The following is a 27525-nucleotide window of genomic DNA, read 5'->3' as shown; positions in this document are numbered from 1 at the left end:
GACAGTCCTGCAGTGGGAGTGAGGTTGACCGCACCAGGAGCAAACTGGGTGAATGTCATCTGCTATATGTGTGCTCCACACACCATATGGGTCGTCAGATTGTGGGTGGGTGGGCAGGCAGGAGGTGGCTCCTGAGGATGGGCTCAGGATGCTGTTGAGATGCTCCTACTCCAACCTTCAAGGAATCTTCAAGCTCCTTGATCATCCCCAGCTCCTGACCAGGGTGGACCTGTCCATGGGGAGATGGGAAGAGCCCTGGCTGGAGAGGTCTGACCTGATTCCACACATGCACAAACCGGACACGCACAGGTCCTGGTTGGAGACCAAGGGTTTCTTTGCGATACAAGGATCTCCCACATTCAAACAGCTTTTCTGTCTTCTCCACATCCTTCTTATTGCCCTTTATTTTGCTCTCTGCCTCCCTTTCTTGCAAATACATGGGTTTGAAAGTAAGACCTAAAAATGATGACTAAACCCAGCCATCCCTCCTTACAGAAACACTTTCCCACCTTCTTAAACCTTTTTCGAGGCGCGAGGGAAAATAACCCTTGTATTTATGCAAATTTCAAAGTGGCGTGTGATGATGGAAACAAAACAGTGCTGGAGCGCAGCCAAGGCATGGCACCGACGAGGCCTCTCAGCTGCTCGCCTCCCGATTCTTCGGGGGAAGCAGCTGTAGAGAAATGAAAATACAGAAGCCCCTGCGCTCGCCCGCCACCGCCCGCGCACACATTCCAGCACCCGTCACCTCGGAGGCGGCAGGATGTGGGCTCCGGCCAGGCACTGCCTGCAGCCCGGAGCACCCTGTCGTCCCCCACAAGCCTCCCTGTCCTGCTGTTCCCGATTCCCCTTTCAGGAATTTACAAACATTTTCCGCAGATCAATATCTGTATTGATTATTCATTGTGAGCGAGTCGTGTGTCTTTGGTGATCCAACCTGGCAGAGTGAGCAGCCAAAGGCTGCGGCAGATACGGGGGGGAAAAAAAAGGAGAAAAAAACCCCACAGAAGGCAAGAAGGACCCAGATCTTGCTGGGTTTGCCACTGCCAGCCACGGAGACGGATGGAGAGGAAGGAAGGAAGAAAATGGGGATGGCATGAAAAGGAATGGAGAGACGAGGGATCTGAGGAGAGAAAGCGAGAGCAGGAAAAACAAAGTCACCACTGGAGAACTGGTGCCGGGGCACGCCGGCAGCCTGGAGAGATTCCAGCCTCGCGCTCGCCCTTCTGCACACAGATGCGATGGACTTATTGCTCCGGGAGCGAAAAGTGACTCACGGTTTTGGTATCTGCTACGTAAGAGCTTTGGGGGGATTCCTTGGCTGGCTGACAGAAAGGGAAGAAAGCAGCAGCAGTGAGGTAAAACGCGATCCCTTCCTCCTGCCTTCCTGGGAATACGCGTCGCCCGGGCTGGCTGGAGCAGCTCGCTGCTCGCTTATGATATGCAAAAGGAGAATAATTAAAAGCGCCAGCATCACTTGCAAAGTGAGTAAACACAAAGCCTTTCAAAACATGCTCTTCAGCTAATGAGAAGCTGTAATTTCTTATACTTAAAGGCAAAAAAGACCCTGATGAGGCTCGGTGGAGGGTGCGCGCGCGCCTGCGTGTGTGTGCATGTGTTTGTAGATATGAGAGAATCAGTTAATTGTTGATGATGTTTAGAAAAGGGATTATGAGAAAAGACACTGAAATGATGACAGGGAACATCTTGGATCAGAGCCAAAGAAATAAAATAATCAAGGACAATCAAGCCTGCAGCTCCGGAGAAAGCGCCGACTGTTCTGCCAGGGACTTGGAAGGAATTTCCCCGTGCTGCCGAGCTGCAGCTGGAATACGTGCTTGGCACCAGGAGGGAGAACTGCAAGGAGCAGTTTGCTTGAAGCATGAGACAACAGAAGAGAGAACTATGGAGCTGTGCTATAATTCAGAGGTTAAACAGCTTTGTCTGCTTATGTGTCAGGTGGAGACTCAGTTTTGTCCACATCTGACCTGCCCTGAAAATGCAACTTCTGAAATCCCCTGGCTGAAGGGGATTTCAACCTCAGCTGGAGCTGAGGATTCTCCAGACGCCTCTCCAGAACTGCTGTGACGTTACAAAAACAAAGGAAAGGGAGCTTGAGGAATTAAGTTCTGTGGCTGCAGGACCTGATGGACCTGACCATGGGAACTGGCTCTGGAATTGATTCCTTCCTTAATTCTGGAAATCAGAACCACCTTGCTCCGGCTGGGAGTTGCAGCTCACTGCCTCTAAGCACACAGGAAAGGTGACAGTCATCGGGAATACCAGGAACAAGCTTTCCTTCCCACCTGGGCATCTGCCTGCTGTCCTGAATGGATGGATTTTAATAAATGTTGGCTTTCTCTTGGGCTGAGGTTGGGTGGGGAGAGAGAATAAAGGGAAATTTAAACCATCCTGTGACTGCTGTGTTGTCAGTGAGCTACAGAAATGCCGTCCCTTTGTTTTGGATGTTAAACTCCGTCTGACTTCATTGTTGCTGAATTTTGGCACGTTACACTCTGGGCTTCTCCAGCAGCAGCAGAAACACATGGTCTATTAAAGTGGGAATCTTTGGGGACGCGGAGGCAGAGGAACGAGCCAATCATACATGGCTTTTCCACATTCCATGTTTTTCAGCATTTGCAGGAAGCTTTCCGGATGGTATGTATGTGTGTGCCCAGGGAGGGCGGGAGGGGAGCGGGGTGGGCGAGGGGAGCGAGCGCGTGGCAGCGCAGGCACGATGCCGGGATGTGTGTCATGGACGCGGCGCGGTCGGTGCTGCCGGGCAGACACCCCTTCCCCATGCCGGGCTCGCCGAGCTGCGCAGACCTGAGCGGAATCTTAAACGCCGAGGAGCAGATTAGCATACTAACCAGTGGTGTCAACCCTGCAGCAGCCATGGCCATCGCCCCGCTCCCACAGCCTGCCAGACGCTCAACTGGCTCCTTTGTCAGAGCCCTTTTTATGTTTGTATTTGGCTTTTGTTTCCCAATCAGACCCTAGAAATTCATTAACAGCAATGAAAGGCAGAGATGCAAAAACCTATAATGAAAACAAATGATCTATTTAAACGGTGCTGGGGCTGAAAGGAGGGGGCTCACGGCGCCGGGACCAGAGGAGAAGGAAATCCTGCCACCTGGAAAATGCCTGGACATGCATGTCCTTCCCCGTGCCAAGGCTCCAAGGAGACCGTTACTACAAAGCCGGTGGTGTGTGTAAGGATGTTGTAGCATTGTCTTTACAGAGTCTCAAACAAATACCAGCAACCAGCCAGAAGGAGAGGTCGGTCCTCATTGTCCCTGCTCCGGCTGCCAGTAATGCAGGAATTACTCTCTGCTACTCAACGGGCTTTAGAGAAAACTTTCAGTGCCTGCAAACACAGACTTTTAAAATCACTCAAGTTCATTCACACCAGTCCTCTGCTCTGGCCCAGCAGCACAGGCATCCCCAATGGGAAGGCACGGTGGCCACAAGGGACGGCATGGATGAGCCACTGTCCCCGTGCCCAGAGCCTCCAGGATGCTGGACATGGCACCAGGCTCTTCAGGTGTCTTCCTCTCCTGTATTATTCCTTAAATAGATTATTTCGCAAATGTTACTGTCCCCTAAAGTATCACGTGGTTGTGGAGAATAAAAAGATTTAATCCCAGCATGGCCTTTTTATCAGGATCGATCAAATAGGGGAAAAACTGAAATAATCTATGTTGTGTGGTCTTTGTTTGTAAATGGTGTGTGTGGGCTTTAAAGGTCACAGAGGCACAGCTTATGTATTTGTCATAGGATTTTTAGGCAAATCTGGAAGTTCTCAGCCCCAAAGCTCTGTGCCCAGGTTGAGTGTGCAGGTCCGTGGGGCTGGAGTCCAGCAGCACGGCCAGGGACACCCTCCCACCGCCCTCGGCTTGGAGAGCGCCCGGCACAGCATCCTGGAAAATGTGTCACTGGTACAGTTCTCTGAGCTCGGAGAGTCTGTGTAATCTGTACCTCTGGGAAGCAGGCATGGTAGCAGGGAAAAGGGAAATGAGCTTCAGTCCCTTTGTAATTCTGTACCCAGCTCTTACTACAGGCTGGGTCACACGGGCAAAGGCTCCTGGGCTCTGTGTGTGTCTAGAGAGGTATCCCGCTAATTCCAGCTGATTTCACTGGCTAAGAACCTATAGCTTAAATGTTTTAAAGATAGACAATGTAAAGACTTTATCCTTCAGAGAAATTAGAAGAAAATCTCCCAACACCTGCCACATGTCCACATTTTCCAGGAGGAAAACAACAACCAGCTCATGTCTGAGGAAACCTCTCTAATCTGTACATGGTAAGGACATGCTGGATAATCTTACCCAGTGTAGTTTAATCTACCTTCACAATTAGATAAACAAACCAAAGCCGTTAAGAACCTTCAAAATTTATTCTAAACTACCACCAGTCCCCACCATTACACTTTTAATTGCAAACACAGCAAAACAGTGGTGAAATCAGAATCACAGACTGGTTTGTGTGGGAAGGGAACTTAAAGCTCATCTCACTCTACCCCCTGCCATGGGCAGGGACACCTTCCACTAGCCCAGGTTGATCCAAGCCCCATCCAACCTGGCCTTGGACACTTCCACGGATGGGGCAGCCACAGCTTCTCTAGGCAACCTGTGCCAGTGCCAAATGTTTTCTGCTTGCTCAGGTTTCCTACTGACCATGGCTGGACTGTTGATGTGGGGCCAAAGAGTTTTGGAGCCACTGAAATAAAACCACATTTCCACAGCAGCTTCTGAAAGAGCCTTGTGCCAGTTAAAAGGTATTCTGGGAAATCACATGAGAACTGTCTCTCATATGTCAGCATATCACCCAGGTGATGAGCTACAAACACATTCCCACTCTTCTTGTTCAGTATTGAAATAAAGTAGAAGAAAGTTACTAAAAATATGTTATATTCTTATGCCAGAAGATCCAGACACGCATTAAAAGACATTACCAAATACCTTCTTTTACTCTGAAATACAGCCTTGGTCCCATGTTCTACATTTCCTTCACACTTTCAGAGGAGCAATTAGCCACTAAACAGGTAATTATCATAATACCCCATAATGAAATCCATGCAACTATAGCAGAGTATGAACAATGGCCTTTTCCTCACCAGGTTGAAATCAAAGCCTTCCATCTAATGACCAAGCCTATTCTACATCCAAAAAGAACACCACAAATAGCAGGGAGAAGAAAGTTCCTTTTTTACAGGGGAAGGGAACAGAGTGTGTTCTACTGACACAGAACCAATATTGTTGATTTTCCTCCCTGCAGTTGCTTAATGCTTTGGGTCTCTTCTGGAGGCACATGAGCCTTACACTATCCTGCCCTTTGGCAAAATGAAACTGTACCTGCTTGTACCAGCTGTACAAATTTAAAAGTTACAATTCTGAGAAACAAAAGTCCATTTTTCCATGGATATTTAAAAGAATTATTCTCCTCTGGCTTCTTCCCACTCCTGTGAGGTCCTTCCCTATTCACTCACACTTGCTTTGCACCACTGTGTTTGTCTCTTCAACACAATTAAACCTGCAGTTTTAATTAACTAAGATGCTCAAACCAATCACCCACAAAGCTCCCTGAGGTGTTCACTGCCCATCTTCACTGCTTCACCCCAGTACCAGTTTTGGTTTGAGCTTGATTCACTTTCTCATAGCACCATCACCCCCCTCTGTCTGATGAAGCTTTGAGGTCGGGAGGGATTCCCTCAGCATAATCCCACTTTTCCTGCTCCAGTCATTAGTGGAAACGGCACACAGATTGATCCAAAAATGGAGTCCTCTAGTAGATACTGCATGTTTTTAAAGAAAACTTGCAATTTCCAATACAACAAAATCAGTCAAGACATAAGAGTGTGAGAAAAGTCATAAGTGACTAAATGTGCTCTTTCTCCAAAATGTTTCCGAACATCCCCCTGCCACCTCCCTTCCCCCCTCTTACCTTCTCCATGCTTTTCTGTCCTTTCTGTGTTCCACCTTTTTTCCCTCTCATTCTCATATCAAAGTCAAAAACATCAACCACAGAGAAGGTGGTATTTCAGCATTCCCCCCCTAAGTTTCTGGATTCAGTTTACAACACCTGAAGAACACAATCCGCCCACCCCACAAAGGACACCAAGGCCTGGAAAGTTTCTTAACTAAATGGAAAAAGTAGATGCTTTGCTCAGGATCCTCTGTGATATTGAGAGCACAAAGCGAATGAGTGTCTGCCCATCACACGATTTCCCAAGGCTTCCATTTAATTTATAAGTCTGATGATTCTCAAGAAATTGAAGTGTGCACTTGTGCTGTAAACAAAATACTTCAGATAAAAACGTAGGAAGAAAGCAGGAGAGAAGCCTTCCTTAAAAGATAAGAAAACCCCAAAAAGTAAATACAAGAAAAAAACCAACTCCAAATTACATTTCTCAGTTCTCCATTGAGATAGAGAACTCTGATGAGTATTTTTTGAAGCCTGCCATTAATCCTTCCACTCCTATCGGTATCACACAAGGTTAGTTTGATATTACCAAGTATCCCAGAGATTATGAAGGACCTTATAATGACTCAGAATATACAGATATATTAAAACCAGGGACTTCACAGTGACTCACTGATTTCTAGTTACACACAAAATAATTCTGAATGAAATTACTATACTTGGACCACTGGTACAAGAGCTTTCCAGTGTCAAATCTCATGGTGGAATGACTGGTAGGAAGGGAAGGGATACTTTTCCCACATTCAGGAAGATGTGCTTTCTGCCCGCACATCATTTACCACAGTTTTAGGAAACTGAATATTTAAGACTTGAAACAGGCCATCCAAATATGATTTTCTTTCACCAATTCACACAGAAAATGAACAAGGTCAGGAGTCTTGTCCTTTTCTCATCCTTCCTTATGCCTGTTTGACTTGGACAGACATTCAAGGGACAGTTTTCCTGCTAAGAAGATTAAGCCAAGGGCACTAATCATTTGGCCTGTTCTTAATGACAGAAACTAACAGTTAGGGTCAACATAAATAATTAAATACAGGGCCCCAGTGGTTCGTCACCAGCCCACACAGAACTACAGCCTGGCAAGGTATCAGCTCTGTAGACATGTAGGAAAAAAATAATCCAAGGATGGCCTTGTTCAAAAACAGTTTTTCATTGAAAATAAGAGGACCCAACACAACTGACCAGTGAGTCAGGTGCTCAGAAACACTTCATGCAGATGGCATTTAAATAAAACCACAGAGCCATGAGAAGGAAGAGCAAGCAAACCCTGTGGCTCTCTGAGAACACAAAGAACTCCCAACTCTGCCAGAGAACAGCACAGTTCTGTTACATGTACCTCTCTTAATCCAGGTGATTTACATTACACATCCCAGGAGGGCGACCAACACCAAAATCATCTCTCCAAGGCTTACAAAAATTAGGTCTTCCTACCTCAGTGTGGAAATGTAGAGAGGTCGCAGGATCCGGCGCCAGCGAGTGGAGCAGAGGAGATGGTTCCTACTCGGACCGGAAAAAGTCAGTATAAACTCTCCAGATCAAAGCCTGCAAATGAAAGAATGCAAAGTGTATAAAATATCCTGAAGGATTTGGAATAATGCACCAAAAGAAACAGAAGGTTGGGTACAGCGTGGAGTTTTTAATATTTTTTGTGTTCAGTTCCAACTCGGTCAACATTCCCAACTGTTCTACCTCTCGTGACACTGAAGGCTGACCTGCAGCACCTTTATGACAGGTATATTTTGCCTCCTACAAACCAGACAGCTGCACCTTCCAGCTTCTTGGCTTCATAGGGAAAATACTGTTTTAGCTACATTTAGGTGGCTTTGCCAATGGAAAGCCCACATGTTTATCTGTACCACAGACCTGGCTCAGCCATCAGCAAATGCAGAAGCTCTGTGGTCTGTTCTGTTCTATCCAGTGCAGCCCAGCCTGGCTGCTCACATACCCAGCAGGGGAGTAGAGACACGAGGAAGGAAAACAAACACAATGGAGAATCAAGGAAAACAGCTGGATGCATGAAAAGCCGCCTGCTTCCCAAGGAAAACCATCCCTGCGGGTGCACAGCTTGGCACCTGGGTGGGCAGCTGACCAGGAGGTGTCATGCACCTGATGCCAGGAGGGTTTTGGGATGGGAACTCTCTCATTCTGATGGTGGTTCTTGTTGCAGTCACATGTCTGAAGGTGTCAGGAATTTATCACTAGGAATTACAAAAGCCTCATGAAATACTGTTTGCCTCTGCCCAGTTTGTTACTCCTCTGTCTACCCTCTACACCTGAAGTTGTGGCTGCCCTATGCCTGGGGGTGTTCAGGGCCAGGCTGGATGGGGTTTGGAGCAGCCGGGTCTAGTGGAAGGTGTCCCTGCCCATGGCAGAGGATGGAATGAGATGCGTTTTAAGGTTCTTCCAACCCAAACCATTCCATGATTCTATGACACACTTTGGGACACGAGTGTGTCTGAGACACACCTAGTGAAAGGCTAAACCACCACACATTCGAAGCTTGGTTTAAACCACCAGAACAAGGAAGCTATCCAAAATAAAAAAGGTACTTTCAGGAAAATGGAAGTTGTTTCCAAACAATGAAAATAGAAAAGGACATAAATCCAGCACGCTAAGTGCAAACCCACGATAAGGCAAGGCAAAATGGGGCCTGGAGAACAATCACCAGAGTTCAGGGAGCTAATAAAAACTTCTCCAACACAAAAGCAGGAAGCCTGTCCGTCACCCAGTGCTGCTGATGGATGGGCAAGGCGTAAAAGGGGGAATTAAGAAAGATAAGGGCACAGCAGCAAAATTAAATTAATTCCTTGCACTGCTATTCACTATGGAGGGGTCAGGAGGGTTCATATGCCAGAGCAACAAATCACTAGAGGCAGACAGTGCTCCCTGCAGAGTCCTCAAAGAGCCCAAATATGAAATTGCTGAACCTTCTTCCTTTGCATCTGAGGACCGGAAGGTGATAAATTTTTACAATAGGCTTTAGGAGTGGTCATGGGAATGACAGACCATGAAGTCTGACTTCCAGTACAGGCAAAAGGGTAGAAAACTGTGGGACTAGTTGGAATTAGCAGTGATGAGTAAACACATGTCTGGGGAGGAGCCTGAATGCCAAGAGTTTATATGTACAGATCCAAGTTGTCTGACAAGGAACCAGCCCTGCTAATACGGGAGATTTGGGCTGATACAGTGGAATCAGATTTTCTAAAAGCTTTTCTAGAACATCCCTCACTAAAGGTTCTTAAGGAAACTAAACTGTCATGGAGAATGGAGGATTAATCTTACTGTGAATTCCTGATAAAAAGATAGGGAAAAAAAGGCACGAACGTAATGTTAGCAAGGGAGGGAGCAGAAATTTTGCACTGCTTCAGCTTAGTTATAAATAACCTGGCAAGAGGATACAGCAAAGTGACATGCAGGTAAGGAAGGTAACACATAGAATTTTTCAGGAAAGTAAAGTTTAAGAGTAACAGGGAAAAGTTCCTGCCAAACCTCCCAGAGCAAGACTGGAGACAGGATGCTGGTGCACATCCATGGCTGAGGAGGATCCTGGATTTAAAATCCAGGCATTCTAAATCTACCTCTTTTAAAGGCAGATATCTGTTTGCTTTAATAAATGGGGAACCACTTGGTCCTGGTGCCCTTGGACAAGGGGGAGAGGACAGGCTAAGTCCTAAGTCTGCTTTTTTTTTTTTTTGGCCACACAGAATAGCATCACCCATTCTTAGAGAATCCTTAGAGGAAGAGCAGAGGAACAGAAGGCTGAAGCTTCTTATTTGGGCCATATAATGGGATCCATCACTTGGACTTCAGCAGCTAGTAGGAGGCTGCATTCCCTCAGTCTCTGAGGTAGCACTGGAGATGTGACAACTTTCCTTTGGCTGCTACCAGGTTGCTCCTGGTCAGTACCTGACTCCATCCTCTGACTGATCGATAAAAGCAGAAAGCCATGGCTGTGAGAAATCCCCCTGGTTTTGGGAGAACAGGGAGCAAACACCTCCCACCCTGGGAGATCATCCTCCAAATCCAATTGCAAATGGGCTGAAATCCCTTTCATTGTTCTGGGATGGACGCAGGTAGGAAGTGACTGCTGAAGCTGCTCTCCCCCTGCCCAGGAATGTGTCTATGAACGGCATTGTGGCTCGTGGCCCTGCTCCCGGTGTCACAGCAGTGGGTACAGCCCACAGCCCCCGGGGCAACTTCCCGCACCCGGGTATGGCCTCTGCTCACATCCCACAGTTGGTAGGATGGGATGACGGAGACAAATGGCTCTGAACCTGTCACAAAAGGATTGTTTTCTAGAAAGGGAGCTCCGGTGAAAGGAGGCTTGTCCCTCTGCCCAGCCTCACTGGCTCCTCTCCTGGGGCTCCTGATTGACGTGGGAATCCCTCCTGCGTGGCTGTGACTGGCGGGGAGCTTTCCCCATCAGCAGCTGCCTTGATTCTACAGCAGCTGAGTTACTGTATGGCAAAGAAAGAGCACCCGACAAAGCCCACACTGAACAGCCGGAGCGCTCCTCGCCAGCACAGAGACAAAGCCCACGGGGAGCCGGGGGTGCCCCGACGCCTGCCCGGGGCAGCAGCGGTCGTGCAGCACCTGCCCCCCTCGTGCAGGGCCGGGGGCACACGCGGGCTCGGGGCGCTCGCCTTGTCCCACCACGTGCCCACACACTGAGGCCACTTGTTCCCATCTGATCGCAATTAGCACCGTGCCAAATTCCGTGTGCCCCACGCTAATTCGGGAGGATGGGCATGTCACACCCTGCCAAGAACTACAGCCACCACTGAGCCAGGGCCTGCCGACCCTTTCATTAGGCTTTTGTTTCAGAAGTGAGGGCTTGTGGACTCCCCTTCTTTGTCAGAAATGCCTGTGGAGGCACCAGAGGAGGCAAGAACCTCAGGTCTGGCCTGAAGGATGCTGAGTGTGTGATGGAGCAGGGCAAGGGACGGCTGCCACACCCCCTGCTCTGTCATGGATAACCTGCAAATTTAGAAAAATCAACTGCCTCCAAGATGCTGAAAGGCCAAAGCTGCATCATTGCTGCAGAGCTGGTGCGGGTGCTGTGGGAAGGGAGCAGGGAGCACGTCCCTCCCACCCCTTACCCCAAACCAGACACAGAGTGACCAGCCAGGACACAGTCCACACTGCACCCATTGTCCCACCCCTCCCCAACTCTGGACAGCTACAAACAAACCAAATGCTCTCAGGACAGGGTTGCACCCTGATCACACTGGGCTGCACCCTGATCACACTGGTCTGACCACATGCAAGATCATTCTGAAAACCTGAGATGAAAACGGAGAAAATATGATTGGTTTCACTAATGCCCTGTATCAGATGCACTGTGCTGTGCAGCAGCTGCTCCAGTTCCCAGGCAGCTCTCAGAGGAGCCATCATCACCCCACACAAGGGAGTGGAGATGCTTCTCCAGTGACCTGCTCAGGCCCCATGCCCAGGGGCTGTGTCCCCCTGCAGACCAAGCCACGAGGGGTGATGAAAACATGCTCCTTGCTGCCTTTTTGTCTCCAGCTGCCATTTGAACATCACTCCTGATGTCATCTGAGGATGCCATGATGACAGCCAAAATGCCATCCACAAATTATGCCCACTAAGCTGGTGATGTTCCTAACATTTCTGGGTGGTGTTTCCCACCTGCCTGATGATGGCCAGAATAGAATCACAGAACAGTTTGGGTTGGAAAAGCCCTCTAAGCTCATCGAGTCCAACTGCTCCCCCAGCACTGACCCATGTCCCCAAGTGCCACATTCACATGGCTTTTAAATCCCTCCAGGGATGGGGACTCCACCTCTGCCCTGGGCAGCCTTTGCCAGTGCTGGAGAACCCTTTCCATGAAGGAATTTCTCTCAATATCCAACATTACACAGACTCAAGCAGTCCAGCTTTTGACAGACCTGTCTGCAGTACCCAAGGCTGTTGTAGCCTGTTGTAAAACCTCAGTAATTCCCACTGATTCTGAGGAGAATGCTGTGAATTACCAAATTTGTCAGGTTAGCAGCACAAGAGCAAACTGTTCAAACAGACAGAACAATGCTTCACAAAATGCAATTTAACTTATTTTCTTAACTGTGGGCTGATTCCTATTTATGCTAATTCATAACAGATTATGAACTCTATTATGTAATTGGAAAAATGACCATAAAACTTTCACAGTCCTAGAGAGGTTTTGGTTGTCTGGTTTTTTACACTCCATTGCTTACAAGGGCTGGCACACACATGGCTGGACCCGTGTCCCCAAGTCACCCCACACAGACACAGAGCCACCATCAATTGCAGGGCACAGCTCCGCTCCACGCAGCAAATGAAGCCATTTATCGAGCCCTGGTGTTGCTCTGTGAGGGACTGTGGGAGGGACATGGATCTGTGTAGAGGCTGAGGCACACCAGGATGTGGCCAATTGCCCCATCTCTGGGACTGTTCAAGGCCAGGTTGGATGGGGTTTGGAGCAACCTGGTCTAGGGGAAGGTGTCCCTGCCCATGGCAGGGGGTGGGATGAGATGGGCTTTCAGGTCCCCTCCAACTCAAACCATTCTGGGATTCTGTGATGAACACACTGCTCTGTTCACTGGAGCGCTCCCACAAACATCTGCCTTGGATTGGAGAGGGCTCCTCTGGGTCACATCCTGCTTTGCCTCCTTGCTTGGGAACAGGACAGACAGACAGTGACTGACTGCAGAAGGGAAAGATACACAGTCAGCACCTCAGGGAGGAAATCCCTCAGCAGAGCATTGCAGCAGGACATGGAGTTGTTACGTTTTAAATCCTGGTTTTGTGGGTTTTTTACCCCTGGGTGTGCATTGCTGGCAGGGCCAGAGTTGGAGTGAGGGGCTGGGTGTGCAGCTGCCGTCCAGAACCGGGTGTTTGAGCTGTAATTGGTTTGCAATGATTGTATCTTTTCCCGTGTTATTGCTGTACATGGCCGGGTTTTGTACAATACTGAAAATCAATAATAATGCATGAAAAAATGTTCTCCCACCCCCCTTAAAAGTTAAATAATCTTGTTAGGATTCTGGCACTGCTATTTTTAATCAGTTAGTCCATGTTTTTCACCCTGAGCTCAAGACACACTGGGGGTTACCCACAGGACCCCCTGACTGCGGAGCCAGTGCCGTGTTCCTGCTGGGGCTGATGGGCAGGTATGGCCAGGGGAGCCCCTGCCCTGTCTGACATGCACAGGGACATGGCTCAGGCACTGCTACCTGGGCAAGTCCAAGGTGGTGTCACCTCTGTCACCAAACGTTCTGGCTTACATGGGGGAGTCAGACCCAGGAGGGAAGTTGACTCTACCCCAGTCATGGGGAAGCCCATGGCAGGAGGAGCCAGAGCTCCCTGCCAGGACAACACACCTCGTGCTGCTCTGATGCTCTCTGCACCTCCCTCAGGACCAAGGCAAGCAAAGACTGTCCCAAACATACACAGTGCCACCAACACTGTTGTTTTTTTGTTTGCTGACGTATAAAACAAATCACAGAACTGCAGAATGTTTTGTGTGGGAAGAGACCATCAAACTCATTCCACCCCCTGCCATGGGCAGGGACACTTTCCACTAGACCAGGTTGCTCCAAGCCCTATCCAACCTGGCCTTGGACACTTCCAGGGATCCAGGGGCAGCCACAGCTTCTCTGGGCAACCTGTGCCAGGCCTCACCACCCTTATAGCCAAGAACTCCTTCCCAGTATTCCATCTAACTCTGCCCTCTAGCAGTGGAAAGCCATTCCCCTTGTCCTAGCACTCCAGGCTCTTGTCCAAAGACCCTCTCCAGTTCTCTTGGAGCCCCTTTAGGCCCTGGAAAGACCTCTAACGTCTCCCCGGAGCCTTCTGTTCTGCAGCTAACTCCAAGTAGAATAAAAGTAGAAAAAACCCCCACAACAGCCTATTTACTCTCCACTCCAGATTAGGATTGGGATAGAGATGGTACAGGAGGTAATGAGCGTGATGAGATGAGAGCAGGGGAGCTACTTAAAGAGATTAAGGGATTCAGGGCAGTGTAATTGAAAGGGCCGATGGCCTCACTGTGGCCTTTAACAGCTCCAGGAAAAGGAGCCCGACCTGCTGCAGCACCCGGTAGCAAAACTGGGCAGCTGGGAATGCCCAGCTGGACAAGGGGTAGGACACTCACAGATAGCCACAGCACCCCAGCAAAGGGTCATCCTGACCTCTGGGAGCCCTGGTACAGCCTCATCCCTTTTTGATATAAATCCACTGCTTTTTTCTAGTTGGGAACTGACCACCAAACCCAGAGCCTGAAAGAAGTGTTTCATGTTAAACGGAAACATTTATATTCCTGAAGCAAAACTACAAAATGTTTTGGGTTTTATAAGAATATTTTGTTTGATGCAAGCAAAACCTTTCATTTGGACTGTGGGGTTTTTAAAATGTTCTGTTTCAAGAGAAAACCTTGCGAACAAAACAGAGACATTTTCATTTTTTCTAATTTTTCTAAAATATCTTCACTTTTGTTCAATCTCTTCAATTTAATGTAGCTTTGCAAACTTTTAAAAACTGTTTTTCTGAAAACAAATTACTTCCCTGTATGTGCTGGGTCACTGCAGGAGCCTTTGCTCCACCACAAACACACACACGTGTCTCCGAGTTAAGAGTGTTTTGTCACGTTATCCTGGCCCCACAGTTTGGAATTCCTCAGGAATTAAAGCCTTACATAAACACAGCATTTAACTCCATTACAGTATAATAATGATTTTTAAACAACTTTGTAATAGGTTCTATAATCTTTTTTTAAAGTGCATATTATTGTACTGTCACAGTTTCCTTCGCTCCATAACAGCCCAGTCAAAGCAACAGATACGAAGGTAAACACAACTGGGAAGGTACCGAGTGCTACGTGGCCCCTTTCCCAGGTTTAGAACTTGCTTCTCCCAAGTGCCAGCTGCTCCACAGACAGGCCATACTAATTGTGGGACAATTTGTGCATTCTTAAACTAAAATATTTTTCAGTTAAAGCAATGCATAAATTATTTATTCATTTGTATTTGCATTTAAATAGTTGAAAAATGTCCAAATTAACTGCTTTGAAAATCGTTCCAGAATTTCCCCCTAAGCTGTGACCTTGTGGCCAAGTTTAATCTTAAAGCAAATTGAAAGAAGTGTTTGTAACAAACACGTCCAATGGCTCTGAACGTGCTTTGCTCCAGAGAACCAATGCAGCCATTTGCAAACTCAGCCAAGGGCTGCATTTGAGGCCCCCACTTGGGGTTCAGACCCGGGGTTTCCACCAAGTTACCCAATTCTAGAGCTGACAAGCCAAGATTTTGTTGGGGAGGTTTTATCCATCCTACTTTGCGGCTTCCTTAAAGCTCCTGCCTGCGCCGAACACAGTCCAGCCTTCCATTAAAAACCTTCCCAATGCCAGTGGTTGTGGTGGAAAACACTGAGTGTTAGAAACCAGAATTCCAAGGAAAATAGGAACTACATCGGTTTTAATATTCTGTACACTTGTGTCAAATCTGAGCTTTAGGGAGCTCAACTCACGGCCCTGACAGCAGTTTTATTCCCATCACCTCTAACCCTGCACGTACCTACAACCAGTTCTGCACCTCATGGCCCCGGGCTGACAGCCCAGCCTGACCACAGACCTCCAAAGCCAAACACTGTTTGGTTATGGTCTCCACAGCAAGTTTAGCTGCAGGGTAACAGCCTGTCCTTCCTTTGTCATAAATCTGGTTCCTGCAAACAGCAGAAATTACAGCAGATTAATTCCTTACACCACCCCTTGCAAGGAGAACTGCTGAGAGGGAAGGGAGAAGCACAGGCACTGCTCTAAGATCTCAGCCAGCAGCAAAATGTCAGGAACCAGCAAGAGAGGTGGTTTCCTGACAACATGTGTCCTGATACCAGTACCCCCAGACAAGGGGGAGCTCCCATGCTGACAACTCTGCTCATTTCAGGAACAGAATGACGAAAATAGTTATAAAAGAGAACTCCTAAGTGTGTAGAAGAGGACAAAAGACAAAAGACTTTGTGAAATCTTCAGTGAATAGTCATGTAACTAAAGAAGTAGCCAAGAGGTTTATTTAATATTTAAAATTAATAGTAAAATTCTAAGATAGTAAACGTCTAAGTCAAGAGAGCAGGATGGACTGGGTTTAGGGTTCCTAACTTAGCAACTAACTAACATTGGTTCTTTGGCTCTCAAAGGCTGCGGACTTCCAAGTTGGGAATATCTCAGGGTTTTGGCCCCACAGTAGTCTGACCTCTAGATTTGGGTCATGGCATGCTATGAAAAACCTCACACGTCCTTGCTGGACCCCTGGGCAGGGCCCTGAGCTCCCCATGCCCGCCGTGTGGCAGGTGCTGGGCTGGGGGTTGGCACAGGAGAAGGAGCTGTTGCTGCTGGGCCTGCATCACCGTGCCAGGAAGCACCAACCACTGTACAGTGGATCACTACTCACGTTGCTGAGACAGGGGTGAAAAGAAGCTGCCCTCTCTGCCTGGTGTAATTGCTATTTCTTTTACACATCTTATAAGAGTGTGTGATTCTTTAATAAAACCTTCGAGAAAACATCCCAAGCTCTCCCTCTCCCCAAATACTCATGCCTCAATTTATATAAAACAAAACCGCTTACCAAGAAAAGCAAAATTATTAAAACAGAGATCTAAAAAGTACAGGAGGCATTTCAGATTCCTGTAAGTAAGTTTAAAACTTGAAGGTAGAAAAAAAATCAAACGCCAATCAAGAGCATATGGACTTGGATGTAATTTCTCTGGCATGGCTTGCTTGCTTTCCACCAACTTTCTGAGGTACTGGACAATCCTGAAAGACATTTGCCCAGAGAAGTTGTGGCTGCCCCATCCCTGGAAGTGTCCAAGGCCAGGCTGAATGGGGCTTGGAGAAACCTGGTCTAGTGGAAGGTGTCCCTGCCCATGGCAGGGGGTGGAATGAGATGAGTTTTAAGGTCCCTTCCAACCCAAACCAGTCTGGGATTCTGTGATTCCAAGATGAAAAGACTATCAAAGCCTCCACTGCTACTTCAGCCCCTTCTCACTGCAGGGTCTCTGGGTTAGAGCCCTCTGAGTACCACAATCTCTGCTTCTGTCCCTTCTCCTGGCTTAGGGGTAGCCCCTGCTCAAACACAGAAAATACAAAGCTTTTGTCAGGGAATGGCTCCAGGTTGGGACTGAGGTTGGGGTGTCAGAGGGGAGCAGCTCCCCACGCTTGCAGTGCACACATATCGATTACGAGGTTACCCCACCTTCCCCCCTACTCCTTCCTAGAGCAGCAGTTTCCCCTCCTTCCCTCGGAACCCATTTATTACTCTCATTTTAACATTCTCCAGTTCTGGTGCCCACGACTCCAGCCCCTGCACGGCAGCGTGGCCCGGCTGACGGCCCGTCCGTGTCCTCGCACCAGCGGCAGCAGGAGCAGCATCCCAGCACAAAGGCAGGCGCTGAGAGCCAAGGCGATGCTCGGTACCTCGCTGGCTCACGCTGCTCGTATATATCTTCTGTAAATAACCCTCAGTTTTCACATGGATTATTTAGACTTTCTGATGAAACTGCAGAAATGCCACTGCGGTGGCCGCGCACCCAATCAGGCGGCGGCTCCCTGACCCCGGCACCGCTGCCATTAGCTTCAAGGGGAAAAACCCTCCTCGTCTCTCGTTATCCCTTTTTTTATGATCTAGGATTCTGTTAATAATGACTCCGTGTTACATAAAACAGATACATTAATGTCACCAAGTCCCAAAAGTACTGAATCAAGCTGACTCCTTCAGAAAGGAAGAAAGTAATAGATATGAGCCTTAATAAGAGCGCGGATCCGAAGGACGGGAAGGGCTCCACCAGATCGCTTTCTCCTTCCTATTTGAAACAGGGGATTTAAAGGGCCATGCAGCTAGAGAAGATCAGAGTCGTGGCAAGATGACTGTGAACACGCCATCAAAGGGAGCAAATCAAACGTGATTTTAGGTGGTGCTGCAAAGGCACGCTCAGCCTGCTCCACCTGCCCGCTCCGCTCCCAGGTGCTAATGGGGAATGGAGATGGAGAGGCTCGGCAGCCCCACAACCTGGCACTCACCTTTCATCTCCGGAATGAAAGTGCTGGCTTAGACCAACAGCTCTGGAGAAATAAGTTGCCTGGACTCAGTTTAGAGGAAAAAGTGGCCAAGTCTTTGACCTATGCGCATGGCTGAGACTATTTCTATTCTCCTACAGCTGGAGCAGATGCTATCATTAAAAGCAACACCCAGTGATCGTTAGTGCTGGACAAATATTAAAACAGAAGGAAACCTCTAATCAGAGTAACAAAGATATTTAGTGGTAAAACTATTCATGTCTGAAAGCTTCAGAAAAGAAAACTCAGGACAGTCTGGCCAAGTCATCTGGGACAGAACAAGACGCAGAAGAGTGCCATGATCAGAATCAAACACTGGTGGTCTCACACAGATACAGGGTGCAGACCCTGGTGTCAAAGCCCCTGTGAATTATGGCCAGGGAACACGAAAATGGATTAATAAATTTGTATGCAGTTGCAAGTATTTTAAGGAAAAAAAATTACATGTAAACCAAAGTCATGTTTGGGGGGGGGTTATACCAGCTGGAGAGAGAGCAGGTATTTTGATTCCCATCTCAATGAATTTAGGAAAGGGTAAAATCCTAAGGCCAAGATGGACATATAAACAGATGCAGCATATTTTGTACAGTGGCACTAACACCTTCTCTAGGCTCCACCGACACATCCACTGTTCCTGCTGTGTACCAGAAGCACCTCTCCCAGCAGACAGAGCCTGGGAACAGCTCTGTACCAGTGTTAAATTTAGACTCATCTGTACAAACAAATCCAAATTCAACTCCCCTGACAGAGATACTCCAGAGGATTAGGTCTATTAAAATTTGTATTTTGCAATTACTTGAGTTTGCTTTGCTTCTTTTCGAGGTTTTATGCTAAATTACATGGGTGGAAGATCAAGCTTTGCTTAAAAGATCCGGTTTTTCTGAGTTGTGCCACTGTTAGAACAAATTTTAAATAATGTGATACAATCACCATTTTGATTGATAGGGTCACTTTTTAACCAGTCTGTGCGTGTTTAATAAAGCAAAATCTGACTTAATCTACTAATTTCTAATTTAACATAAATAAAGAACATGACACATTAGCCATTTTTTCTTAATTCCCTACTGTAAGATGCTCAAATTGGGATGAGGTTTGTGTTTATGCAGCACACAGTGACCACCACCACCAGCACCTTTTGGGAGAAAAAGCTTCCATCTCTGCATCTGTTCCAAATTCACAGAGTGGCCGTACTGGTTCTGATCTCAGAGTGGTAGGAGGATTAACTTGTGAACAACCAAAAGCATAATGTAACTGGTAGGTGCAATCATTTTAAGTGCTAACTATCTTCCAATGATGGCAGATAGGAGTTAGACAGCAATGAGACTAAAATTGTGGTTATTTCATTATTGCATAGACAATGCCAGCCCTCAAAGCATGCCAGGCATTTTCCAGATCAGAGGAAAATGTGATCCCTGCTCTGAGAGTGCCTAATCTAAAAAGTCAAAGATGAAAAGAGGGAAAGGAACTCAGGATACAAAGGAATCTATGTAGTGACAGGTCCCAGCTTGTTATTTTAATTAAAAATATGCTAAATCCTTCTTTTTGCCTCTTTCAGCCCTCTCATCTCAGCTCTAAGCTTCAATTCCAGTGTCCACATAACCTTCCTAATCATCCACCGCTCCCTCCACATAAAGGAGTTCTTTGGAGCCGGAGTCGGTCTGGGAACAGGATATGTGGCAGAAGGTGACACTGGGTAGGATAACAGACCCCGAAGACTGGAAATCCAACAGATCCAGCCCAAATGTGCTTCCAGGGAGCCACGTATGTCCTGCCAACAGGGGCCCTGGAATTTGGAGGCTTCTCGCGACTTACAGGGGGTAAACTGAAGAAAAGTCCATGGCAGTGGCTCCCCTGCACCTGTTCAGCTCAGGAAGTGCATCTCCTTCCCCAAACACCATCTGCCTCCTCAGAGGCCCCTGGATGTCCTCAGATGGACCATCAAGTCCTCTAACATATAAAACCTACTTTATCAATGATTAGAGTGAGCCAGTGGTGTCATGCTTGTTTAAATCTTCCAAGAGTTCTACCAGAGCTCAGGGAGCCCACTGCTCCCTTCCTGTTGTGTCCCAAACTCAAGGCAAACGACTGCTAGCACCACTGCCTGTGCTGTGCTCCCTGGCTGCCCCTGGAGCCCACTGGATATTCCTTCAGATGTCTAACACGCACTGAACACAACTGAGGTTTAGAGAGAGACAGAAATCAATACCACAGCTTCCACCAGGCACGCTGAGGGATTATCTGTCCCACGGAACAGCACAGACGGCTGAATGGGAGAGTCATGACTCCGAATAACGCACGAGGTTTATGAGGCTGGAGAGCAGCCTCTGGCCCTGATAACCTCCAGCTGGCCGGGAGGAAAAGCCGGCAGTGGGAACACGCACGGCCCCGGCAGGGCCGGCACGGTGAGGCAGCGGCAGGGGACCCGCGGGGCTGTGAGGTCACACTGAGCACTGCACGGCCATCGGTGTTTTCCACACCTCCACTGCAGCTGGGTGATGTATTTCAGCTCTGGAGCTGGAAAAGGAACCCAGAGTTGTGGATTCCCCACTCCTGGAAGTGTCCAAGGCCACCTTGGACAGGGCTTGGAGCAACCTGCTCTAGTGGAAGGTGTCCCTGCCCATGGCAGGGGGTGGAAGGATATAAGCTTTAAGGTCCAACCCAAACCATTCCATGATCCTATGATTCTAAACCAACAGCAGCAAATGGCAGGCAAGGCAGGTGGCACAGGTGAGATGTGAAGGCAAGGAGATGAATCCTAGGAAGCTGCTGGAAAAACCATGGAAAACTGCTTGGCTCACACCATCATCAAAGGAGGCCCCACAAACCTCTAATAACAAGATACAGAATCCTGTGTCACTGCTGATAACTTCCTCTGTCTTCAGAAATCAGATGTTTATTGATCTGGGAGCTCTGCAAAAGCATCCATGTCTGATGGGCAGATGCAGGGTTAGGACAAGCACTTGGAGAGCAAAGTTGCTTTTAGCTTAGCTAACATCATCTGATTTTGTGTGGTTCTGTGAGCAAAGGACTTGTTGCTCCCTATTGCTCTCGTGTTTATTGTGGTCACCCTGTTGGGGCTCCAAAATCTGCAGACATGAGTTTATCTTTGTCTTTAAATTGTCAAAAATCATGAGAAAACAAGGACTCCAAGAGCAGAGAAAGGGGGAAGCAACGTCCAGAAGGCCTCCAAGGTTTAATGAGGCATCAGTACTGCATTTAAATAGTTTGAGAGAGGTCTTTAATGTCTTCTGAGGTTTCCAAAATTTCTGAAATTTACCACCCTGCAGAAGGTTTCTGAGAACCCTGAGTGAATAAATGCTCTGTAACTCCCTCCCAGAGCCTGCACAATCCCAGTCACAGTTTCCTGCACTGCTCAGGAAGCATCGATTGTCCACAGGACTTGCAATGTCATTCTGTGAAAGCACATGAATCCTTTACAATCCACATTTCTCCCACAGTGAGAGAAGAGCAATGAGACAACAGAGGTGTAGGAGAGCAGACAAAGATCAAGTAATATGCAGAAAAATGCCTCAAGGTAATTTTCGGTCACAAGCCTCTATAAAGGATTATTTCTTTTTATTTAGCTTTCTGATTTTTCTCAAGTGAATTACCATGGGCGGGGGAAGGCATCAATACTTCTCAGTACAGCAGTTGAACAGCTACAGCACAACAGAAAATTAGCAAGATGCCCTTTTATATGTATCTTCCACAAAATCAGCCCTGCTTATGACTGAACATTGCTATTATTTCACTTCCCCCAATTCGTTGGATTCATCTCTCCTGATGTCCAGCAACTACAACTAAAGATGATGCCGAAGCCCACACTGCCAAAGACACTCACACAACTTCCCTCTGCATTTCAGAATTGTCTGTAGTCCAAGGAATGCTGTAGGCTGTTTACCCTGAGTAAAATTTGAATTCATGACCAGAACAGGTCTGTGCCTGCTGCCTGGATACACAGGACCAGTATCCAGGACAATGAGCTCTGAACTTCAGCTCCAGCCTTGAGAGCTGCTTTGGACTTAGAATCACAGAATCACAGATTTTTTTAAGGTTGGAAAAGACCTTAAAGATGACCAAGTCCAACAGCCAGCCCAGCACCACCACGTTCACCACTAAACTGCCTTCAGCTGTCACATCCAAAAGTTTTTTGAACACTTCCATAGATGAGGACTCCATGGCTTCCCTGGGCAGCCTTTTCCAGTGCTTGACAACCCTTTCCATGGAGATATTTTCCGTAATATCTATTCTAAACTTCCCCTGGAGCAACTTGAGGCAACTTGCTCCATTTTAGGAAAATCCAGTAATTTTGAATGTGCTAACCAATTATTTTCAGAAAAGGATGCAAGAGCTGACAGGGTGGAAGCGGATCAGGAACGTGCCTGCCCTAGCTGTGACTGCTGACGTGACCCGTGAGGGAGGGGACTGCCCGGGGCAGGGGTCAGAGCTGTACAGCTGAACACACGTGAACACTGCACACCCATTAACCGCCAGGCTGACGACCAGGAACCAGCTCTTTTGCCCCAGAATCCGCGGTGGAAGCCGTGCCACGGGCCCACCCTCGCCCTGTTGCTCTGGCGGGGCAGCCGGTGGGACCGCGGGGTTTCACGTGTCCGTGTCCAGCCCGCTGCCCCCGCCCGGGGCCGTGAGGGGCACAGCCTCTGCCCTCCTGGCCGGGACAGAGCGAGGTCAGACGGGCACATCGCCGCGGGTGAGACCAGCCTCCAGCTCAGGGAGCACATCGCTCCTCAGGAGAGCATCAGTCCGTCCCACCCCCGCCCCCGCGCTCCTGCTCTGCATTAACCTAAAATACGAGCGCTGTGCTCGCCCCCAGAGCTGCTGCTCCCAGGGCCTGCCCGTGCCCTCCGCCCGCGCTCCTTGTCTAAGGCATCGTGTCCCTGCCAGTGCACGGCCGGCGCTGCCGGCTCGATCCCCGCTCGCAGCGATGGCCCTGAGCCGCATCCGCTCGGAGCCCAGCCAGGCTCCCGCCCGGAGCTGCTCCCGCCCGGAGCTGACCCCCTCCGCGCCCGCCGCCATAAATCTGCTGCACCTGATGGGAGATGGGCTTTTTAGGATCTCTCCGGGTGCTTTGAGGTAGCACTTCTATGAACTCCGTGCCACAATAAATAACGCTACCTGCAATATGTCTTGGGGAACGTGGCAGCAGCCGCTGTCCTGCCATGAATTTTTATTCTTTTGCCGTCTGGAAGATAGATTCCAGATACAGCATTTCCCCGCACTTAGTGTCAAATCTCTTTACCCCTTTGCCCCGGCAGAATGACAGGGACCACAAATAAAATAAAAGAATAAAAAAGAAGCATAGGAAAAATGGCCTGAGAGCAGAGGCAAAGCACTAAACTCCCCTCTCTCTGCAGCTGAGCAGCTCCAGAGCTGACAGCAGTGACTAAGACAGGGGCAGTTGCAATGGGAAAGGGCAATTTTTGTATACTGATGCTGAGATTTCCACAGGAGGACTCCACAGAAAGGAGCATAGAGATAAAACTGCTATAAAGAGCATAATGTACGCAGGACCGGAGGACATGGGAAGGTGGGTTTGTGTGCCAGCCCAAACTGCTGTGCCAGGGATGGGGAAATTAAGTACTGACCCAATAAAGGGGTTTTTAAAGAAAAATCCTTCCTCACTATAAAGAAAAGGGTCACGCACAATGAGTAATGAAACAGTCGAAACATTTGCAAACCTTGCCCTGCAGATCTGATACCAAGGTTAGAGTGCAAAGCAGGAATGCTGTAACAATTACCAACAGGAATCCTAGGAAAAAAGGCATTGAACTGGCACAAGAATCCTGTCAGGTTCATTGGGATTGCTGGGAGCCAGTGTGTGGGACACTCTGTGGGTCCATAGCGGGGCCGAGGGGTGCAGAGCCTCCTTAACCAGCTGGATACACTCAGAGCTCATCTCCAGCCTGGCTGAGGAGGGTGTCAAAGCGGCAGGAGCGGGAGACACACCAGAGGGTTGTGCTGCCCTTCAGGGGGACCTCAATGGGGCCAACAGGACCCATGGAATTCAAGAGAGGGCAAAGCCCAGCCCTGCAGGCAGGGAGCAGAGCGCCCAGCGCCAGCACACGGCAGGGTAACCTGCAGAGGAGGGCCTGGGGCCCTGGGGCTGTCAGGCTGACCACGAGCCAGCAGCGTGCCCTGATGGCAAAGGCAGCCAGAAGGGCTGGGATGTGCTGGGAGGAACACGGCCGGCAGCTGGAGGGAGGTGATGCCACCCTTCCCCTCTGCTCAGCACGGCAGAGGCCATGTCTGGAACACCAGGCACAGTTCTGGGATCCCCAGTGCAAGACAGACACGGATATACCGGCTTCGTGGGGCAATCCCGGAGGTGCCTTCCAGCCTCAGCAAGTCTGGGACCTATCGAAGGGCCAGGCTTTACTTTCTGGTTGCCACATATAAGCAGTTGAGTAAACTACCCATAGGACTCCAAAATACAGAAAAATACAAACACAGGCAGGTAAAATATTATTAGTTGTACAATTCCATTGGGACTATGAGAAATATCTGCTCAAACAACAGGATAACACCTGGAAAAATTCTTAAAATGTCAACAGCTCCAACTAGCCAGGAGTTCACAGTGCACAGGGTTTTTTTTTCCTCTTAGTTTCCCTGTCCTAGATCAGTGACTTATAGAAAACCAAAATAATGACTTTTCCACTTCTGAATATCTGGGCTGCAGTACAATCTTATCTGAATTTGAAGACATTATTTTACTTTCTTCTTTTACTCTGATGAAATTACCAAGTTTCATGTCCCTGACATCTAAAAGATATTAGGGCCAGCACTCCAGTATCCTCCCATTAACACACACATCCAGTTATAACACAGAGCAGGGCAAAGACCTCATTCTTCTGCCATCAAGTCACCATGGTCCAGACTTTGAGTGAAGCCAGAATCCATCCATGCCATGTGAAATGTCCCCTTCAGCAGGTGTGAGCCCAATTCACACCAAAAATGATGACCCTGTGGTTAGAACAGAGCTACACAGCTGCCTTAACATCTGTCCTCTTCCTATTTCCACCTCTGAAATTGAATTTTAAACACTGGAACTGAGACTTTGTCAAATGTGTATTTTACTGAGAAACAGCCATATAAAACCAGCCCCCTGAAGATGCCGAGCGACGCTTTTGCCACACGGCAGAGTTAAAGTGGAGGAGATTTACAAGGTCATTGACAAATGCAAGTATTGATTGAGTATTAAAGTGTCTTGTGATTAATACAGCCTTCGAAGTAATTAGTGCAGAAGATCTCTTATATCTCCCCATGTCTAAATAATGTATCTGTGAACATGAAGACCCCCTGTCAATCACTCCAGCTGAGGCCAAACATCATCTCACCTGATAACTCATTTGGAAACTGGGCTTCCTGCCTGCTGAATCCTTCAAAACCAGCAACTCTTCCCTAATTGCTGGGGGTGACCTATATTTAGAGCCTTGCAGTTCACTAGGTGGGTAGAGGGGAAAGAGAGAGCTAAGAAAAATGCTAAAGCACATTATTCCTACAACAGCAACCAAGCCCAGGAGAAATTCAGAGACACTGAACAGAACTGGCCAAGGGACCCATGGCAGGAACATGCAAACAGCATTTGCTCAACCCAGCACACCATTCCCACATCCCATGGAGCCACAGAACACAACATGCCATTCCTACATCCCATGGAGCCACACAACTGTCTCCCATTCACACTTAGGTAACAGTTTAGATTTTTCCATGCAGTTAAATGGGAATTATGGAATTGTTTTTTGATTCTGAGAAATACGTATGCTAAGATGGACACGATTTCTCCCAGTCTCCTATGGTTTTACTTGGGAAAGAGGTGTTCCACTTAGACTTTTTAAGCACTATCTGCATCCGTCTCACTAACAGATCCCAACAGAAAACAGGACTAGAAAGAACCTCAGAAAGTCACTAAACTGATCTTTCTCCCCACAGGCAGAATCAACGACACGTAAGCGTCCTTGTGTCCTGGCACCCTGGACTGAAAGCCTGGGGCATGTTAATCTAACAACAAACTGCTTATGAGCTCTTGATCAACGTGGCAGTCATTGGCATCCTCTCCAATTTTCTCACTCCCTGAGACTTGGGACCAACAGGCTCATAGCAAAGTCTAACTACTCCTGAGGCACAGGAGTGCAGGAAGAAGAAAAACTCAAATTCTAAAAGGAAAATTTGCTCCAAACCCAGAAAAACTTCAGAACAAAGTAGATAATGGAAAAACAGAGGGTGGAAAAAGTGCCTGCAGTTTGTAGGAGGTACAGGTCCAAAGACAAAGAATACGCACAATCCAACTTGAAAAAGTTGTGTTTTGGAAACATTACTGCTCATTCATTTCCCATTTTTGGCAGCTATTTAAGGAATACTATTTTTTTCATTATTACATAGTGGAGATAAAAATTATAGACAAGAATGTGCTGAGAGGAAGATTTTAAAGACCTTAAAAAGTCACTCTGCTCTTCCCACATGCTCAGTGACATAACAAACCCACTGTGTAAGGGAGCTCACATTCCTCATAGGGGCTCCACACTCTGTATTTAAACAAAGTCTCCAAGCCCCTCTTGTTTAGTCCTTGGAGCAACTTCTGCAGAGGGAGAAACCCCAGCTGGTGCCAAGGACTCAGCCTGGGGCTGGCAGTCCTGGTGTCCCTCTCTCAGCTCTCAGTCCCCACCAGAGCAGCCTAAATCCAATGGAACTGAGGTCACTGGTGGGAAGATCAGGCTGCTCCTACAACTGCATGTGAGCTTTCCCAAAGTGAGCCAGTGCTAATGGGTCACCTGGATCTGGGAGGGAAACATTCTGCTCCAAGTGCCACTTCAGGAAAATAAGCAGCTTGACACCTTCTGGGGACGTTTTGGAGCCCATGAAGCACCAGGTACTCATACAGTGTCTTCTTAATCTCTTTTGTACCATTCTCTTTAGGCAACTGCAATCACTTGGTTCCTCTGAAGCACACTCTGAGGTTGTTAAACATTTACTGCTCATCAGGTAAACAAGGCTCTGGGAACTCATTTCCTTCCAAGTCATCCATTTCTGAGCTGCTGTTTGATTCCAGGTTGGAAAAAGCCAAGGGCTGAACTGTGACCCCACCATTTCACTCTCTTACACTTTCCTCCAACAGAGACCAAGGACTGTTGTAAAATGTCCAAATATTCTGGAATTCTGCAAACATCACACACTCTTCCTTCATGGCCAGTGCCAGTGGGTGCAGAGCTGCAGCCAGAGCATTCCTGGTTCCGAGGAGAGCTGGGAACCCAGAATCAATGAACAGCCCCCATCTTCCACTACCTGTTGCACTTTCTGGGGTTAAAATATGCAACAAATGGAAGTTAATCATTCTCATACCTAATCAAATCAGAGCAATCTCTAAACCAATTTAGAGAAGGCAAAAAGAAGGAAAAATCCTCCTTCTTTGGCAGACAGTGAAAGAAATCCAAACCTGAGAC

General features: G+C 48.0%; 1 protein-coding gene across 10 annotated transcripts in view; it reads right to left on the bottom strand.

The window, feature by feature from the left end:
* Positions 1-27525, bottom strand: part of ZFHX3 (zinc finger homeobox 3) — a 513502-nt gene that overhangs the window by 191799 nt on the left and 294178 nt on the right. For 9 of the 10 annotated variants that reach the window (XM_051805544.1, XM_051805548.1, XM_051805543.1 and 6 more), the window contains one exon: positions 7414-7524. The gene's annotated coding sequence lies outside the window, so the exon portion shown is untranslated. Of the gene's footprint in view, positions 1-7413; positions 7525-13343; positions 13362-27525 lie in introns of those variants that run through there. The other variant, XM_051805551.1, reaches the window with a different exon arrangement.

The sequence above is a fragment of the Manacus candei genome, unplaced genomic scaffold, assembly GCF_025592945.1.
Source record: "Manacus candei isolate 608988 ecotype Guabito, Panama unplaced genomic scaffold, ASM2559294v1 h1tg000065l, whole genome shotgun sequence".
Taxonomy (NCBI): domain Eukaryota; kingdom Metazoa; phylum Chordata; class Aves; order Passeriformes; family Pipridae; genus Manacus; species Manacus candei.
Note: the sequence above shows the minus strand (reverse complement) of the source record. Positions and strands in the feature narration are given on the sequence as shown.